At 53.4% G+C, this 11,518-nt stretch overlaps 1 long non-coding RNA gene across 1 annotated transcript; it reads right to left on the reverse strand.

Annotated features, from left to right (window-relative positions):
• Window positions 1–1,857: 1,857 nt before the first annotated feature.
• Window positions 1,858–5,260, reverse strand: LOC109502239. The gene is made up of 4 exons (XR_002160712.3): window positions 5,080–5,260; window positions 4,177–4,355; window positions 2,185–2,240; window positions 1,858–2,040 (listed from the first exon to the last, which is right to left on the reverse strand). It is a non-coding gene; the product is annotated as an uncharacterized LOC109502239 (long non-coding RNA).
• Window positions 5,261–11,518: the final 6,258 nt, after the last annotated feature.

Genomic DNA, 11,518 nt, shown 5'->3' on the forward strand with positions numbered 1-11,518 from the left:
CCCTCTCGGGGACAGGGGAGGTGGCACAGGAGGGGACTCAGGCAGAAAACCGGATGCTCAGGGGCGCCTGGGTGGCGCAGTCGGTTAAGCGTCCGACTTCAGCCAGGTCACGATCTCGCGGTCCGTGAGTTCGAGCCCCACGTCAGGCTCTGGGCTGATGGCTCGGAGCCTGGAGCCGGTTTCCGATTCTGTGTCTCCCTCTCTCTCTGCCCCTCCCCCACTCATGCTCTGTCTCTCTCTGTCCCAAAAATAAATAAAAACGTTGAAAAAAAAATTAAAAAAAAAAAAAAAGAAAGAAAACCGGATGCTCAGACATTTCCTATGATAAGGCAGCCCTTGGAGAGGGAAGCTCCACCACAAAGTTTCTCTGCTACATCGGTGCCTGTTCATTTGCTCACACAGTTTGAACCCGCTTGCCATTTACCGAGTGCACAGTACCCTGTACCCGTCACAGCGACTATTCCTTCGTTTACGCATTCAACACTTCCCGCATGCCTCCTATAAGCTGGTGCTATTCGGGGCACTGGCGAGTCCACACTGAACAAACACGGGTCCCTGTGCTTGTGACACTGCGAGTCTAGAGGAAGAGACAGATGATAACGGGATAAACTGCTACATATATAAAATGTCAGGACCTGCGAATAAAAATAAAGCAGACACAGGGCGGGGAGGGTGCTGTTTCAGGTGAGGGCATCAGCAAAGGCCTCGCTGAGGAGGCGACATTTGAGCAGAGACCTGCCGGAAAGAGAGGCGAGCCAGCCGTTCGAATACCTGGGAAGGGAGCGAGCCACAGCCGAGGCAACAGCCAGGGCGAAGGGCGTCCAGCAGGGGCGCGCGTGGCATGGCTGGAAGCAGAAGCGCGCCCCACACAGCTGGGGAGAGGAAGCCAGACAGGTGTCGCCTCCCTCGGGTGCATTATCTCGCTTCATCCTCACAGCTCTGGAGGACTAGATAATTATCATCTCCAGTTTATAGACGAGAAAGCTGAGGCTCGGAGAGGCCACGTGACGGCACCAAACCACACGGCCCTGAAGATACTGAGCGGAGACACGCATCCAGGGCTCCCCACTCCAGGGCCGCCTCTTGGGCCAGGACCCTCTCCTGCCCTCACACAGCCGACTCGATGCCAGGCCGAGTCCGGTCTGCTAACACAGAATCGCGCTGTCGCTCACTTAAGCATGGTCACCCAAATCACCACTGACCTATTAATTCATTGCTAGAGCTCTCATTACACACATTATTACGACGCACACGATTATGGTCCTAGTGGAGCTCACAACTGCAAACAGCATTAATAACTCAGCGCTGTTTCCGTCACGGCTAACGGGCCCCTCCCAGAGTCTCCCACACAGACACGCGGAGCCCGGGAGGGACTCCGGCGGGTGCTGGGCGGGGGGCAGGGGGGAGCTTCACAGCCTCTGCAGTCTGCCCCCCAAGCCACCTGCAGCCGCCTCTCCCAACCATCCCAGGGAGCCGGCCACGGCCACACCGACCCCACAGCCCTCCTCTCCCAGGTGGACTCTGCGGTCTGCACTCGCTTCCCTTCACTTGCGTCTTCGGGTTTAGGGGAGAGAGAGAGGGCAAGTGGGGCCCCGTAACCCGCAGAGAACCGGACACGAGCGGCAGAGGATCCGCAATTCAAGTTCCAGGCGTAGGCGAGAAGGAAGCCCCTCAAAACAAAAGAGACAGCAGAGGTTCACAGCCTGTGCCAGAAACCCCTCCTGAACAAGGTGGGAAGAAAATTCTAGCTGTAAACACTGCCTCGCTGAATCTTCACGACAGCCCTGTGAGAGAAGGATCGGTATGCACGCCGTACAGAGGAAGAAGCCGCAGCTCAGAGACGCTAAGCCACTTGCCTGAGGTCACACAGCCAGTAAGTGGAAAAGCCGGACTTGGAATCCGAGTTGGTCTGCCATCACAGGCTGTGGCCTTGCCTGAATCGCCCGGATCAGGGACACACCAGAGGGACTGAGGAGGATCGTGGCACGTCCAGCCAACTGTAAGACCCTCACGCAGCTGTGGCCCTCTCCCTGCAGATGCCTGTGGGGGGAGGCACAGGGAATTTAAGAGAGAGCAAGAGGGGGCAAACGGCTCTCTCCCTCTCTCTCTGTCCCTACCCCGCACTCCCTCTGTCTCAGTCTCTCAAAATAGATAAACTTTAAAAAAATAAAATAAAATACTCACCTCAAACGTCATCACCTCTATGAAGCCACCAGTGACAGGACTCTCACAGGCAACAACTGTGTAACACAGAAGGGTATAAAAGTTCATTTCTCCCCCTCCCTGCCTTCAATCTCCTTCCCTGAGGTCACAACAGAGGGTGCATATTCTTTCATAGAATTTTCTAGGCCCATAGAAACACGCAAATCACATGTGTGACCTTTTATGTTTTCCTTTTTATTCCTTTCTACTTATGTGTTTTGTGGGGTTTTTTTTCCTTTGTTTTGTTTTGCTTCAAGTTTTTATTTAAATTCTAGTTAGTTTACATATAATGTAGTATTGGTTTCGGGAGTAGAATTCAGTGACTCACCACTGACATTTAACACCCAGCGCTCATCACAAGTGTCCTCCTTAGTACCCAGTCCACTTATGTGTTTAATTAAATAAAATAGGATTTGGGGCGCCTGGGTGGTTCAGTCGGTTAAGCATCCGACTTCGGTTCAAGTCATGATTTCATGGTTCGTGAGTTTGAGCCCCGTGTCAGGCTCTGTGCTGACAGTTCAGAGCCTGGATCCTGCTTCAGATTCTGTGTCTCCCTCTTTCTCTCTCCTCCCCTGCTCATGCTCTATGTCTCTCAAAAATAAACATTAAAAAAAATTTTTTAATAGGATTCACATGACTCCACACTTGTTTTGTTCACTCAGGACAACTTGGACAACCCTCTAGGTCAGCATGTGTAGACAGAGCTCCCCTCCTCCCTGTCCGCTGTGGCCACCGAGGAGCTGAGCCAGGCTCCAGTTAACCACTTCCCTCTCGATGGGTATTCAATGGTTTCAATCCATCACTACAAACCGTGCTGGAATTTATGTCTTTGTACATGTATCTCTATGTTCTGAGGCTGTTACTCCCACAGGGCGGATTCCCAAAAGAGGGACTTGTGAATCAGAGGGTGAATGTATTTTAAATTTTAATTGCTACTGCTGATTTTGTTCCTTAACATTTGTAGCAATTCTCGCTCGGGGGTGATGTACACCAGAACCCTCTTCCCACACCACGGCCAGCACTGGATGTTCACGGTCTTTCTCACTCTTGCCAATAGACAAATGATACTACCTACCTCATAAAGTTGTTGTGAGGTTTAAATAGAAAATACAGTATCCAGCACATAAGTTCTTAATAAATATCAGCCATTTATATAACTCTGATGTCACCTTATTATCATATATCTAAGGAAAGCCTAGAGTACATGATGACCTCTGGGTTCGGGAGATTGTATTTTTTTTTTCCTAAAAGTTTATTTTGAGAGAGAGATCCGGGGAGGGGCAGGGAGAGGTGGGGGAGAGAGAGGATCCCAAGCAGGCTCCGCACTGCCAGAGCAGAGACCGACGCAGGGCTCGATCCTACGAACCGTGAGATCATGACCTGAGCTGAAGTCCAATGCTTGACAGACTGAGCCACCCAGGCGCCCCAACTGCATTTTTTTTTAGGTAGATCTGAATTCCAACCCAGCCTTCCCTGCCCAGCTGGGTGGCTCTCGGCTAGTCACTTTACCTCCCCAACCCTCAGCGGCTTCACCTGTAAAAGGCGGACCTGAATGAACCCTGCCCATTCTCCTTCATGAGGAAATAGCCAAGTGAATCTGTGACTGTGAGGTCATCTTTCAGACTCCATTCGGGTATGGAGATTTACGCTCTCGGTTCCACTAATAACCAGGCATGATCTCTGAGTGGTTATCCAGAAGCCACTTCTTAGGAGAGCAGGGACCCTGACAGTCAGAGGAGGAGGAGGAGGTCCCGTGATCGTTGGACTCGACCCTTCAACCAGGCATCCTTGAGGACAAGGCAGACACAAGAATATGGGCACAGGGTCATCTAAAGGGCCCCAAAAGAATCTCCCCCCATCCGTGGCCCAGAGAATACTGGGAGATGTCTGAAATTTCACCACTAGAGACCCATGCCTCCCTGCAACACCCCCTGGGGGGACCGGGTCCGCCCCTAGGCTTCAAGCATTGCTTACCAAACATTTCTGAGTCCGTGCTCCGTGGGAGGCACTGTGCTGGTGCTCGTGGTGCCCCATGACCAACTCTGTGCTTGACTGTATCAAGGTCATCTCTCCCCCTCTGACTTCCCTCCATGCTTCAGACCCATGTCTGTCTCCTAGAAATCTCGCCCTCAGTGTCCTGCAGGCCCCTGAAACTAGGCATACCCCAGAGTGAGCTTACCAGCCCCCTCCATAAACCTGCCCCTCCCTCCTCTCCTCCTGCTTCCCCAACTCCAGGCCTGGCCTCTCCCTGCTCTGGGCCATCATGCCAGAAGCCTCCGCATCCACCCACTCCCCCACCACCTGCAACCCATCACTTACAGAGTCATAAATTCGGCTGCCTTCTCCTCCCCCCCCACCCCCGGCCCCACCCCCAGCCAGGACTCAGATGAGGTGAGTGAGGCAAATTGAAGGAGGCACGCACAGGTCCCTGTAAGTGCGGACCCTCGGAGTGAGCGCCTTCTTAAACTCGGCACCCTATGGGGCACCTGGGTGGCTCAGTCGGTTAAGCGTCCGACTTCAGCTCAGGTCACGACCTCACAGGTCGTGGGTTCGAGCCCCGTGTCAGGCTCTGTGCCGACAGCAGAGCCCGCTTTGAATTCTGTATGTGTGCGCGTGCACGTGTGTGCATGCCCCTCCCCCTCTCAAAAAAAATTTTAAAAACAAACCTGGCACCCTAGCCTCTTCAGCCGCCCACCCTAGTCCAGGCCAGCTCACCACCAGCCCTCTCTGGGCTAAGGCAGGAGCAATTGCCTGGTCTCCCTGCCTCCCCTCTCGGCCTCCAATCATCCTCTTGCCTGTGGCCAGATTTATCGTCCCAGATCCCAGCTTTGACCCAATCGCATCCTCAAGCATCTCCCAGGGCTCGCCACCGCCTACCGAATTAAGTACCAAGCCTCGCACTCGCACAGGACAACTTCGCCACCGCGAACCCAGCTTCCCTTAGAATCTTCCCTGCCCAAAGCTTCAGAGCTGACATCTGATTGGACCGCAGATAAGCACCAGACACAAAAGCAGCCCGGCCATAGGCTACGTGATAGCCTATCACATGGCCTGACACAAATAGTTCTACCCGGAGACCATGGGCATCCGCTGAGCCAACCAGCTTTCTTCTCTCAGGAGTTTGTACTAGAAGGAAAAAGAGGACAGAAAATGCAGAAGAAGCTGGACCTGGGTCATGTTAACAGTTAATGGACTTCTTCCAGCTGCAGCAGTCCTGGTGCCATCTCAAACCCAATCAGCCTTGGCTTCCCAGCCCTGTGACAGCACCTCTTATTGGATCCCCATAAGAGGGCCCTTACGATGCCAGTAGGGCCTCGGGTGAGCTAGCTTGAGTGGACCGCCGATCCAGAAAACCAAAACATTCACAGCTCTTCGCAGTACAGCCCTGCTTAGATTCTTGGCTGCAAGTAACAGAAAGCCCCTCAAGCCGGCAGGGTTGGGGCTGGCTTTTATTCCAGGGATGCGCTGAAACCAACATTGCCCTGTCTGTGAACTAAAATTTGAATGAAAAATATAAATAAAATACAAAGATGCAGGGAATTTCCTGGGCGAGGACAGGAAGTGGGGTGCAGAAGGGCACGGGGAACCAGTCCTTTCTTTGCAGTCCGCTTGGTCCCTGGATATGACCACTCCCAGCTTCCCGGTTGGAGATCCCAACTCTGCCTTCTCCCAGTCCCAGGGCTAAATTTCCAGAATAGAGAATCCGATTGACCCCATTTGAGTCTGGTATCCAATCCGCCATGAACCAGGAAATCAGTTCATAGGAGAGACATGGCCCCGGAGCCTTTGAATTCCACCCCTAGGTTAGCAATTGCCCTCTCCTGGTTCACCCCCAACCCATGACTGTGTTCTTGCTAAGGTTCTGAGATGGGAACCAGAAGGGGTGAGGGGCTGCTTTTCCTGACCTTGAGGGCCTGGCACTAGGTGAGGAAGGCTGGATCCCACCAAGATCCTGGGGCAGAAGACAGCTGTCTGGAGAGGGGTGTAAACCCCAGCTCCCGCCACACAGCCCGGAGCCTGGCTGTGACACTCACACACCCACGAGAAAAGGGGCATCTGATGTTTCTGTGCAGTTCCAAAAAGCTGGAGACATCTCACACCCACAAATAATAATCATGATTTTCTGTAATTATTATTTGTGTATTTTGCATAATTGTCATAATTATTATCATCAGCTCATCAGCCTCCCATCCCAGTGTGCTCTCCTCCCGTCCTCAGCCCTGAAATCTGATCACATGGGGCACCCTTTCCTGCCTCTGACTTCCTCCCTAGTGGTGGTTCTTAAGGATTCCTCCGGAAAATGGGGTGGGACGCTCCTGAGGGTTCTTCTGCCTTGCTTATCCCTCCAGAGTATTTCTGGGCCTTGGTGCCAACTCTGTGCAGGGCTGTGCCCGGAGGAGGGGCGGGGTGAGGGGGGGGTACTGGGTGAAGGCAGGGAAGGGAGGATAGGGGGAGATAGAGGGAAATGAGAGGAGCTGGCTTGTTCACTCGCTGCAGTGGGTGCATTCCAGTGTGTGACATCACATCGGCAGCGTGAAACCAGTCACGGTGGGAGTATTTACCCCACAGAAATTGGCAAAAGGGCGTTTTTCCAGTGAGCTAATTGGTAAACATTTATCAGCACGCCTTCAAACCCACCCTCCCCACCCCAGACTGGACATTTTTTTTTTTTTTTTTTTTTACGTTGAGAGACAGAGAGCATGAGCTGGAGAGGGACAGAGAGAGAGAGAGAGAGAGAGAGAGAGAGAGAGAGAGAATCCCAAGCAGGCTCCACTCCACCCTGCCAGTGCCGAGCCTGACGTGGAGCTTGAACACACGAACCATGAGATCATGACCAGAGCCAAAATCCAGAGTCGGACGGATGCTCAACCGACTGAGCCACCCGGGCACCGCCCCAGATGTTCTTTTAAGGCTGACGTATAACCATGTCACTGTCCTTTAACGGCTCTATGTGACCTACAGGTGAAGTCCAAAGGCCTCCAGAGCCCTGCATGACCCAGCGCCAGCCCATCACCCTGGCCTCCAGTCTTACCATTCCCCAGGTCCTTCATATGTCTCTGTGCCCCCAGAGAAGTCCCCTCCCGTCTCCTCCACAGGCACCCTCGCTCAGATTTATGTTCGCCTGCCTTCTCCCCTTTCCCCCCATCGGTTTCGGCTGTGACTACCACACCTCTCCGGGGAGGCTTCGCTGGCCTGGGTCAGAAACCCTTCCCTGATGCTCCCGTCCGTCCCCTACTATCAGGGTAGCATGTGCCTTCACCTGCATCCACCTGTCGTGGCCCCACTAAACTGCTTGCAGAGTCAAGTCTCATGGACTCATTCTTTCACCTTCAGCCCCTGGCACAGAGTCCAGCCACGTTGAATTGAATAGACTCAAACTGCATGGAGTCAAATAGAGTCCACGCCACAGCCCAAGACAGGCTGTGGGCAGTGTCCCCGCAGAGCCCGAAGGGAGTGCTCTGGGAGGTCAGAGGGCAGGATGCTTCTGATGGGGACACGTCCCCAGGGAGAAACACCAGGCCACACATTAGCAGGCAGGACAGGTGCCTTCCTCTTCACTGCTTCCTGTCTACCCGGCCCTCTCAGTGGGCCACCCTCATTAATGGGCCCCCATGCTGCTCCCCTATCCGCCCCTGCTTGATCTGCAGCTTCCCAACACTTTGGGTTCAGGAACCCCCACATGCACCTGCCTCAGGTGCCCATGCACACCTGGCTTCCCCCCAAAAGTGGCTGAAGCTGAATTTCCCAGATCCCCAGAGGACAACAGCGGGGGCTCGATGTTAGACAGCAAACTTAGCTTAAAAAGGGATAAAACATGGGGTCCCTGGGTAGCTCAGTTAGTTAAGCGTCCGACTTCAGCTCAGGTCATGATCTCATAGCTCCTGAGTTCAAGCCCCGCATCAGGTTCTGTGCTGACAGCTCAGAGCCTGGAGCCTGCTTCGGATTCTGTGTCTCCCTCTCTCTCTCCCCCTCCCCTGCTCATGTTCTTTCTCTCTCTCAAAAATAAATAAACACTAAAAAAAATTTTTAAGGGAATAAAATGTGGTATTTCTTGCACACTTGAATATGCAGACCGAGGTGCCTATATCATAGGTAACATTTATTGAGAACTGTCAAGGAGGAACACAAAAAGCAGCAGAGTTAAATTGAATAATAAAAAATAAACAAAACCGAACCTGAGTGCTTTAGTGAGCTACACAGGGTCCATACACCAGTGGAGATATTCACTGAGCAGTTTGCTAAAGAGAAAAAATCCAGGGTTTTCTTTTTCTTTCTTTTTTTTTTTAATGTTTATTTAGTTTTGAGAGAGCGCAAGCAGAGGAGGGGCAGAGAGAGGGGGACAGAGGATTGGAAAGGGGCCCTGCGCCGACAGCAGTGAGCCGGATGTAGGGCTCGTGAAGTTACCAACCATGAGATCATGACCTGAGCCAAAGTCTGTCACCTAACCGCTTCCCCCGCTTAACCGACTGAGCCACCCAGGCGCCCTAATCCTGGGGTTTTTATGCCAGAAAAGGGACAGGCAGCTGATAGCGGTTCTGTTACGTGAGGATGAAAACTGGTGGAGGGGCGCCTGAGTGGCTCAGTCGGTTAAGCATCCGACTTCAGCTCAGGTCACGATCTCACGGTCCATGAGTTCGAGCCCTGCGTCCGGCTCTGGGCTGATGGCTCAGAGCCTGGAGCCTGCTTCCGATTCTGTGTCTCCCTCTCTCTGCCCCTCCCCCGTTCATGCTCTGTCTCTCTCTGTCTCAAAAATAAATAAACGTTAAAAAAAAAAATTAAAAAAAAAAAAAAGAAAACTGGTACTCCACCAAGGACTTGCTCACAGACCAGAAAATCTCCAGCTGGGTCCAGTAAGGGTCCATTGTGGGTCACATGGTGACAGCAGCCATCCGCTGTGACGCTTCCTAGGCAAGTGCTGCCGAAAGTAGATGTTTTCCGCGTGAGGTGCCGACATTTACTGCACTCTTCCCATGTCCTGAGGACCTGGCTTCCTGCTGCAGAGGGGGGCAGCAGTTAAGATCCGGGTTCAGAGGCCAGATCACCTGTATCTGTTTAAGACCTTGAGCAACTCCAGTCGGTTAAGTCCCGACTTCAGCTCAGGTCATGATCTCACAGTTCATAAGTTCGAGCCCCGCGTCGGGCTCTGTGCTGATGGCTCAGAGCCTGGAGTCTGCTTCGAATTCTGTGTCTCCCTCGCTCTCTGCCCCCCGCCCCCAACTCGCGCTTTGTCTCTCCTTCAAAAACAAACATTTTTAAAAAAATTTTTTTAAAAGACCTTGAGCAACTCAATCCCTAAGTTTCCTCTTCTATCAAATGAGAATTATAATAGTATCTAACACACAGGGCTGTTAGGAGGGTTAAATGCGTTATTACTCGCGGAGTCCTTGGAATGGTATTTTGTAGAATCTTTTAAGAGTTGACTAATCCTCGGATTATCTCATTTAATGTTGTCCTCAAAGGAAAGACACTAGTCTCTTTTTTTTTAAGTTGATTTATTTATTTTTGAGAGAGAGAGAGAGGGAGGGAGAAAGAGAGAGCAAGTGGGGGAGGGGCAGAGAGAGAGACAGAGAATCCCAAGCAGGCCACGCACTGTCAGCGCAAAGCCCAAAGTGGGGCTTGATCCCACAAAACCATGAGATCATGACCTGAGCCAAAATCAAGAGTCAGAGGCTTAACTGACTGAGCCACCCAGGCTTCCCACTCCTTCCTTTTCTTAGCACCATTCACACCCCAGGGTCTAAGAATTGGCAGTGTAATGCCAAGGCCCTAGGGAGGCCCCTCTCAGCGTGGCCACCATTCAACAGTGATGCTGTGGAGACACGACTATCCTGGCCCCTCGGACCCCTTCAGCACCGCCAGCACACTCGGCAAAAGCTGGGAACCACACAGTCCCCTGGGCATCCTGCCTCCCCCAAGCCAGGGAACAGACAAGAGTCCCCTCTGCCCGGGCGATCCCAGAATTCCCTTGTGTCCCAATCTCTTGAATCCATAAAGATTCTCCCTCTAGTCAGGACGAATTCATCTCTCTCTCTCTCTTTCTTCAATACCCTCTCCCTGCCCTTCCCAAGACACCCAGCTTAATCCTCTGGAGAGGCTCCAGCTTTTGGCAGACAAAACCCCAGCAGAGAAGTGTCTTGCACATCTCTCTTCCTACCCGGCCCGCCACCCTCCCTGGAGCACGGAAGCTCAGGCCAGCCGCCTGCCACAATGGAGGGAAAAGAGAGAAAACGTCACTACCTCTGACCGTCAGTGCACGGGAATACGGGTGGGCGCTGGGATTCTGCTCAGGGTGACTCTCCCAGACGTTGGAGTCCAGCCCAGAGGTACCAGGCTGGCCCCGGGGCACCAGTGAGATAGCCCCAGAGGAGGCCGCAGTTTGGTGGGGACACACACCCCAGCTGACCAATACTATGCGGAGCAGAAGCTTCGATGGTGGTTTGAAGCTTAGCACTGAGGGAAGAGCTATCCATTCCTCGTGGGAAAGGCAGAGAAGGCTTCCAGGGAGGGGAGCGATGAGCTGGGCCTTACCAGCTCAGAAGGGTAAGAGGCCCAGCAGAGGGGGCAGCTGGAGGCTTAATACCACCCCGGTGTCCAAGAAAACGGTGCCAGGTGGCCCTGAGCATGGTGCCATGGGGGCGGTGAGGGCGGTGAGGTAAAGGTCAGTAGTCAGAGGCCTGGGATGCGGGGCCAGGAGCTTGGACTTTATCCTGTAGGCAGTGAGGGGTCACTGAAGGCTCTGCAGGAGGGAGGGATGTGCCTAGGTGGTGCCCTAGGGGTGGGGCGGTGGGCCCGGCATGCCCAGGGGGTACGCGGGGCCTGCCACCGGCTGCCAGCGAGAACAGCTGCCCACCTGCAGGCCGACTGAACACATTGTGCCTGAAGAGGCCGTGGTGGATTTTTCTAAGCCCGCACTTGACTCTGTCCACACAGAACCCGCCCGTGTGCGGTCTTTGGGGAGGCTGCCCGGGAACAGCATACCGATCAGGCTGCAAGGAGAGAAGGAGGAAAAACACCTTCAAACAGAAGAGCTTTAAATCCGTTATTGGTTCCTAAAGAGCCAAGACCACGAGCACACGCAGGCCGGCTCTGAGCCAGCCTCACGCGAGAGACACAAGGACATAGAGGCAAACACGTGGGTGCAAAGACACACGTGTACACAGAGGCACCGGCGAAGCCGCCGAAGCAGCCGCTAGTGCTCACAGCTGCAAGCACAGAGCGACACTCATGTGTACTGACACATACCTGCAGCACAGAGGCAAAAGTGCACGGGCGCGTGCAGGCAGAACAGCCCAGAAGGACCTGCATACGCCCAGAG

The sequence above is a fragment of the Felis catus genome, chromosome C1, assembly GCF_018350175.1.
Source record: "Felis catus isolate Fca126 chromosome C1, F.catus_Fca126_mat1.0, whole genome shotgun sequence".
Classification (NCBI taxonomy): Eukaryota; Metazoa; Chordata; class Mammalia; order Carnivora; family Felidae; genus Felis; species Felis catus.